Source organism: Papio anubis, chromosome 14 (genome assembly GCF_008728515.1).
Source record: "Papio anubis isolate 15944 chromosome 14, Panubis1.0, whole genome shotgun sequence".
In the NCBI taxonomy this organism is placed as follows: Eukaryota; Metazoa; Chordata; class Mammalia; order Primates; family Cercopithecidae; genus Papio; species Papio anubis.
This window is the reverse complement of record NC_044989.1, coordinates 82946811-82955752: the sequence shown is the minus strand read 5'-3', so window position 1 is coordinate 82955752 and position 8942 is coordinate 82946811.

The window sequence follows — 8942 nt, the reverse complement described above, 5'->3', positions numbered from 1 at the left end:
ATCAGCCTCTATTAGGAAAGGAAGAAACAGTCTTTGAAGGATGAGAATATTTCAGTTACTAAAGATATCATCTCTTATTAGAAACGGTTTGTTTAGCAAGACACTCCCTCCCGATATATGACCTTCATAAAATACTGCATAAATTATTCAGCTATCTTGGCTCTCTTTCCAGTTTAATCTGGACTGTTTTTATGCTAATATTGATTCTCCACAGGATGAACTGAACTCCCAAGATGTTGTCATTGAGTTGAAACTTTCAAAATGCACCACTTCCTGCATTGCTTTCCAGAATTTGCTCGCTGCTTCCAATGACTGTCTTTTCTACATTAATACCCTTAATCTCTTCTCTGATCATCAAATCTGCTCTCACCTGGTCACTAAAGAGAGATCATTATAACAATTCAGAAAGCTATTTCCATGAGACCTTGACCAAATCTCATACACCCAGGCACAGATATTGAGCAGTACCCACTCCACTCTATTTATTGTACTCGGTTTCTATTGATGCCATAAAAGAATTACCACAAAAGTGATGGATAATCACAACACAAATATATTATCTTACAGTTATATAGATCAAAACTGCAACTTGGGTCTGTTGGGGCTCAAAACAAGGTACTATCAAAGCTGCGTTCCCTTCTGGAGGAGCTAGGAGAATATCCTTCCTTGTATTTCTTTCCCACATTCTACAGGGCCCTGCATTTGTTGACATGTGGTCCTTCCTTCCAGCTTTAGGATCAACAACAAATTGAATCCTTCCAGCAACACCATCTACATGGCCCAACTTCTGTCTGTGCATCTCTTCTGACCATAGCCAGGAATGGATCTCCACTTTTAAGAAGTTTTGTAGTTAAACTGGACTCACGCAGAGAATCCAAGGTACTTTTCCCATCTCAAGGAAAAGTATTACATTTCCCATCTATTACATTTATAAACTTTTTAACTTGTTATTTGGTAAAACTATGAATGAAATTGAGAATCAAAAGTAGCTCTTTCAATGTCAAAACACTTGATGAATTACAAGAGTCATCATTATCATAATTATCATCCTAATGTGCATTTAATGGGCACTTCAAAAATCCAATACTTTGTAAAAATCTTATAATAACAAGTGTAATTCTCCAAATTCTATGGAATATTAAAGTAATATTTCCATCTTCATTTCACAGATGATGCAACAGAGGCATGGATAAGTGGCTAAGTAACTTGTTAAGATTAGATTGAGTTCTCACATGGATACTGGATAAAGTACTACATTTATTTAAAATGCATATAAGGTAGAAGTCTAAAGTTGAACAGCAAACTGAGACGCTTTCTGGAGAGAACAAACCCATGACTTAAGAAGGATTCTTACCCTGCTTTTGTTCTAAAATGATCCAAATATGTTCCATCTTTCCTCTGCTAGCAACTTCTTCCTCTCTTAATCCTGCTATGCTTTTTGTCCATCTCAAGGGAAGAGACATCCATGTACAAAAATAGGTCTTAAGAACTACTCACAAACAACCCTGAAATCAGAATTCTCAAAGGTCTCTCATGTAGCCAGGATTTACACAGTCAGCATTGAAATCATTATTGTAATTTGGTAGTTTATCCCATTTAGTGCCTAAAAGTGGTTATGTACTCAAGCTTTTATTAAGCTAAATAATATGTACACATGGAAGCAGAGTGTGGAATGATGGACAATGGAGACTCAGAAAAGTACGGAGGTAGGAGGGAGATGGATGATGGGAGGTTGCTGAGTGGGTACAATGTGCATTGCTCTAGATGCACTGAAGGCCCTAACTTCACCACAGTGCAATATACCAATGTAGCAAAATTGCACTTGTACTCCATGATTATATACAAATATATGTATATAAACTGAGAATTGCTGAAAATTATTATGAACTAAGACACACGTTTTAAAATATTTATGTAATAATAAAATAATTAAAAGATACAATTTTATCAATATTCAGTTATTTTTTTAAATATCAATTGTTTCTCATAGATATTGATGCAACTCTATTGTCAAATGTGCTGAAAGAAATATGAAAATATGGGTCTGTTTCTAATTATGTCCTTGTTATACAATTTCTGCAATAATAAAGGATCTGCTTCTGAATCCCATAAAGTCTGTATTGGCAAGACTATTTTCTGATGTCAGCTTTATGCCTGCACCAAATTTAGCTGTTGGTCTCACTATTTCGCTATATTCTCATCTATGGCTTCAGCTTCAGTCTAGAACTTGAAGGTCTAATTGCTGTCATTTCTGTCACTGCTGGATATGTGTCTAAACAATGATTACTGGGTAATATAGGTATGATGATATCTAATCATTGTAACACAATCAGTGATGTCGATAAGGCTGTCTTTTGAATATATTAATACCCAAATACTCATTTTCAAGTAAAGCAAGCATTCTAAATATTACCTAGAATAAAAATCTCATTTATTTAACATTTGGAACTTCCCTCAGTTAGTTACATTACAAATATGTTTCATTACAAGAATAAAATAATTTCTAAATTAAAAATCAATAATAAATCAAAATATTGTTATACTTTTATAATAATTAAACAATGAATAAATAACAGCTAATATCAATATTAACAGATTGCAATATCTCTACATCTAAGAACAAAATATTTTAACCAAAATGTATTCATAATATACTATTACAAAATGGAATAATATAGATTGTTTTGTAAAAGAGCTATAATCTGTGAAATCACTTAAAGTACAAAAGTGTAAATATTAAAGAGGGTAATCTTTGATAACTAAATTTAGGTTTTAGTTATTTAATTTTAGTTAATACAAATCTTAAGAAAAAGTTTTCTTTGAGAACGCTTCACATCTTGAGAGGATGAATTGAAGGCACATTGTCAGCTGGCAACTTCAAAATGTAATGGAATAAAAAGCACTAGAACACGCTAGTAACCTTTTCAATCTAGGTATGATTAAGTGTGACAACAAGGATGAAAGAAAGGAAAATTATACAAGAAAAAATAAAGTACCAAAAGCATTTTGTTTTCCCTAACCAAATTCCAAAGCAACCCACATTTCAAACATTATTTAGAAAGAATATTTTATAGTGTAGACTATGGGATTGTTACTAGTAGATGCCATGGAAAACTAGTAACTTCATGGCAACGTCTCCATCAGGAGACCCCTGTACTGGCAAAGACAGTCTATAGAAAACTCATTTTCCTACTAACTACATTTGAAGGTGAGCATCCATGAGAATTACAAATGATTATTCTATTGACCAGCAGTGTAATCCATCAGCAGATAGCAGATAAATGGAGACTTTTGAAATTTGACTACTAACATTTTAATGTAATCATAGTAAGTACAATTAATAGTATATCAAATGTATTATTAATCTCACTACCAATTATTATTGCCCAGTGTTTTGGTGTTTAGCCATTTCTGAAAATAATAAGCCACTCAAAGCAAAATAGTATGAAGCTATCCAATTAGCTTTGAAACATACAAGTGACTTTCCTCCATGAGAAATTCCTTTGGAGCAGGATAAAGCAGAGAATGTACATGAGAGAAGGGACAAACCCTAACTATGAATAATCTACTAATTATCATGAATTATTTATAGTGACCAGGAAAAGTTCAAAAAGATGGTCCCTAAGTAAAAAATGTATAATATTAATAATAATAGACATTAGGAATTATTTCCTGAATGACATCCTCCTCTGAATGTGCTTTTTCTCTGATTCTTACAGAATTTGTTAAAGTCTTACATCATTTAAGCACTTTATTCTTTATAAAAGTTGACTAATTTGATTGTTAGGTAGTGGTGGGTAGGTGATAATTTATTTTTCAACTTGGTATCCTTAGTTCCTGGCATGAATATAAATGATTAAAAAGATCACTACTGTCCATTTTCAGCATTTTTTTGAGGATATGAAAATTTACACACACACACTTGGTCGAACATAAATTGTATAACCATTTTGAAAGGCAACTTGGCAATATGTATCATCATTTTAAACATATGTATAATTTAAATATATGCATAGTTTCATCTAGCTATTCCATTTCCAAAAATATGTTAGAGAACCGAATTGGGGTCTGCTCACCCAGCACAGTAAGTCCAGATATCCACACCAAGGTTTTTGCAGCAACAGAAAGGAAGCCATCTGTTTGCAGAGTGCCAAGCAAGGAAAATCAAGGGAGCTCATGCTTAAGATTCAAACTCCCTGATGGCTTGCAAGTAAGGGCTTTTAAAGGGAGGGTTACATTTCAGGAAATCAGAAGTTACAGGCAAAATAGTAAATCAATACATGGCTATTAATAGAAAGCAAAAAAAAAAAAAATAATAACAGATGTTGGCCAGGTTATGGAGAAAATGGAACAACTATACACTGTTGGTGGGAGTGTAAATTAGGTAAACCATTATGGAAAGTAGTATGGCTATTCCTCAGGGAGCTAAAGGCAGAACTACCATTCAACCCAGCAATCCTATTAATGGGTGTATACCCACAGGAATACAAATAATTCTGCCATAAAGACACATGCACATGAATGTTCACTGCAGCACTATTCACAATAACAAAGACATGGAATCAACATAAATGCCCATCAATGATAGATTGGATAAACGAAATGTGGTACATATACACCATGGAACACTATGCAGCCATAGAAGAGTGAGATCATGTCCTTTGCGGGACCACAAATGGAGCTGGAAGCTATTATCCTCAGCAAACTAACACAGGAACAGAAAACCCAATACCACGTGTTCTCATTTATAAGTGGGAGCTACATGATGAGAATTTATGAACACAAAGAAGGAAACAACAGACACTAGCGTCTACTTGAGGGTGAAGGATAGGAGGAGAGAGGAGCAGAAAAGGTAATTCTTGTGTGATGAAATAATCTGTGCAACAAACCTTTGTGACATGAGTTTACCTGTGTAACAAACCTTCACATGAACCCTGAACCCAAAATAAAGTTTAATATATATATATGGATATTGTAAAAAAAGTTTTACCAATTTTTCATTTTTTGTTCAACATTCTTTAAGTTCAACATTCTGGTTCTGTGATATGTAGAAGTATCACTCATATTAAAGTTTTGTAATTTACTTGTTCTTTAAAAAAAAGTTTAATTTTTTAAATAATGTAATTATAAGTATATTGGGACATTAATTTGTAATGATGTAGACAATACACCTATATAGTATAAAATATATAATTCATATACTATATAATATATTACTGTAAATTAGTAATATATGCTTTAAGCATAATACATTCAATATAACATACTGAATTTTGTTTAAAGCATATATGATTAATTAATAATAATATAGCAGTTTCCAGTGACCATATTACCAATAATTATGACATTTTCTCAAATTTGAAACTTTTTCACTTACTTGGATTTCTTCATCTCCTAAATACTCAATTTACATATATACTTGATTTGATTTATCAAAAATGCTAATCACTTTGTTGCTTCATTTTATCATCAGATTCCAATTTTAAAAGCCTCCTATTATAGCTTGATACTATAAAAATATACCGCACTTTTAAATTTTTTATTATAATCTTGAGTATTCGGTTTATTTTACAGGAATAACTAAAATTCTGAAGTGAGAATATGATCGGTTGATAAGTTATTTGTAATAGAGTTAATTTTTAGACTACTGTAGTAAAATTTAATGTCATTCATTCTAGAATAGCATCTTATCTTAGAATAAAGTACTGTTTTCCATTTATATTGTCTTCTGACACATCATTTAATATAGATTTGTGATTTTCTTAGTATATATATATATTTTTCAATTGTATTTTGCCTTTATCAATAAACATACAGTGATTGTGGTTACTGGATTGTTGTTTATACATGTCAACTGGCTGTTTACCCTACTTTTGTTTTCTCTAATCTATAGCTAATAAATCACAGTGAATGAAAAATTCATAGACAATTGATACTTATCTATAAAATATCAGGGTTAATGTGCATGTACATTAACTGCACATTAACACCTTATCAACAAAAAACTGAAAGAATGAGGTGCAACCCATACATGCAGCAATACACCAATATATAGATTCTGAGCATTTTTGCAAGTTAGATGGAATGCTAAATAAATAAAAAGGAAACAAATTATCAAAGCCCTAACTCCACAAGCTGCAGCATTAAATGCAGAATATCTGCTTAGTGAACCCATATCAATAAATTCAGCCTGATCCAACTTGATGTTTTTTCTATCTTTATCCCATACTCTTAATATCCATTCACACACTTATTCCCCTGTTTCTGTCTGTATATGTTAGAAAGCTCAAATAGTTCTTTTGGAGTAAGTGCACCTCTTCCTGAGTCACACTTGGTACCTCATCTTTAAGCGTTTGCTGGGATTTCAGTCTAGTTATAGGTCCAGAAGCAAATCGGTGTAATGTTGGCTGGGTCAGAGGAGAATCATAGCAAGGTAACTCCCTCAAGAGAGGCCATTACCATTTCCTCAAAAAATATAGAATTAATCCCCTGAAATGGGGATGGAAAGGGTGGTTCTACTAGCCAAGAAGACTCATCAGAATTTAGGGACTACATGTCCTCAAATTCTTTAGGATCTTTCCATAGGACCCCATTTGAACTTTTAGAACCCCATTTCTTCATAAGCAGTGCCCTCAATTCAACAGTAGACACATTGCAAATTTGGGAAATCAATTTACATTGTATTAAGCCACTCAAGATTCAATTCTGTGTTTACTTTTCAGCAGTTTTAGCCTTGAGGCTACAGAAGATAGGGATTTCTTTCAGGCCCTGGAAAATTTCACCTCATTTGTGCTATGCTTGAGCTGAAAATTCAGAGCCTCAATTTGAGTGACCACATGCAATATAACGCATGTATTCTTATAAATATTTGGTTAGAAATAGCCAGTGGAGATATTTTGTATATCTCTATTGCCAGATCATGTCATGGACTTTCAGTGCTCTCTTTAACACTGGAAATAAGAGATTTTCATGTTATCTTATCAGATTAGATAGCCAGTTTCAAAAACCCCAATTCAGAAAATTCATCTTTAAGCTCTATTCCTGTAGAACTGCTCTTGGAATCAAATTCATTTATATTTTGTTGCTTTTTTTCTGACTCCATGTGTAAAAAAATTAGTTTGGTGCTTCATTTGTTAACTATTTTTTCTTGTCTTTACTGGGATATCTCAAACACCAGCCTCACCTTCTTTTTTTGATATGCCCCAAAACCATATCGATAATGTATTTTTTAAGTTAAAAAGAACAATTATTTGATAATCTCCAACCCATTTTTATTATTTTATTCTAATTTTAGCTCTAATGGTCCACTGTTCATCTTTCGCTATTTGAATTTTGCTTTTAAATTATTTTCTAACTTTGTTGTTTGTGCATTTGTGCATTCACACATTCGTGAATCTTTGCTGTTTCTCTACTTGACCCATTTCCAAAGTTGGAACAGTGTTATATTGCTTCATTTTTTTTCTTTAACACCTCACAAAACGCAATGCATACTGAAGAAAGTCAATAATATAAGATTAACATAATATTAATGCATTCCTTTCTAGTTTATTCCTTTTGGAAATACTTATGGATGATTTTTGGAGTTGCTATCACGTTGAAGTAAATAGGCTTCTGTCTAATTTCTGGCATTAAACAAATGTATACTCTTGGATAAATTGGATTTTCTGCATTATCTTTTCATGAAGAAGATGTATTAAAGTTTTCACCTAGTTTTTAAAATTATAGCATACATTATTAATAATTAATATATACTTTCTATTTTACAGAGTGATGTATATTACTATATTTTTAGCCTGAAACTGATTTTGAAAAAAATGGTATTGTCTTCTCTAATTTAAACACAGGGAAACTAAAGTTTAAAGAAGTTAAATTAATTGCCAGTACTTTCATCAATTTTATAGAGCAGAAAGAAAAACTGACCTATACACTAAGCCCTTACTGAAATACCCCAGAGAAAGTTCATAAACTAATAAGGTAGAGGGGTTGCGTCCACAAGGCTGTGTCTCAATTTCAAGGTTTGAGCAAATGAACTAAGCGTAATGATTCTTCATGTCCTGTTCATGCTAAGCTTGTTTTATTTGGAGGAACTTGTACATTACCCCCTGCTATGACCCTAGAAGAACGATAGAAGTTTTCCCTTCGAATTATCTTTCAGCAAGAGAAGATTGTTCCAAGGGCATAATTTGTATTTATCTGTGGTTGAAGTTAATATATTGACAAACAGTTCTTTGGATGGGGGTTTGAGGGTTACTGCATCTGCCTAAACCAGGAAATCATTGCCGTTCCTATTACTTTATTTATAACCACTGAAATGTCAAGTTGCTTTGGTAGATCTAAGTTGTTCTTTGATAATTAAATAAATGAAAATTAGAAAGATGGGAGATTTTGTTATGCTAGTAGATGGATGATTTATCAAAACCTGTTTGGAAAAAGGAGAGCACTAGTTACTCACTTTGGAGTGAAAATAATATTGACATATTTTTTCATTTGAAAATAGTAGTTGTAATTTCCAAATATTTTGTTCTTCAAATAATACAAATGGTGACCATTTTAATGGCATAATATTTAATTAAAATAATAATAATAAGCCACCTACACAGCAAAGTATAGTTAATCAGAAAGGATAAAATATACTTTAAAAGGCAAATTTCTCCTATTATTCACCGTATTTGTTTTGTAATACAGATACTATCACAGTAGGTAGCTAGCCAGGCATGAATGGGGCAGGAGAGGGCTCCCACTGGGAATGTGAGATGACCATTAGGTGATGGTCAAGTCGTCGTCACACTGCTCCTCTAAAATAATAATTAGTGGCAGACAATGCCAGGGAAAGGAAGTTTCCCAATAGATTAAAAAAAACAACAAAAAACAAAAAAACCTGTAACTGCTAATTGACAACTTCCCAGTAAGATTCAGGAGTCTGGTAAGTGGGCTTGAGCATG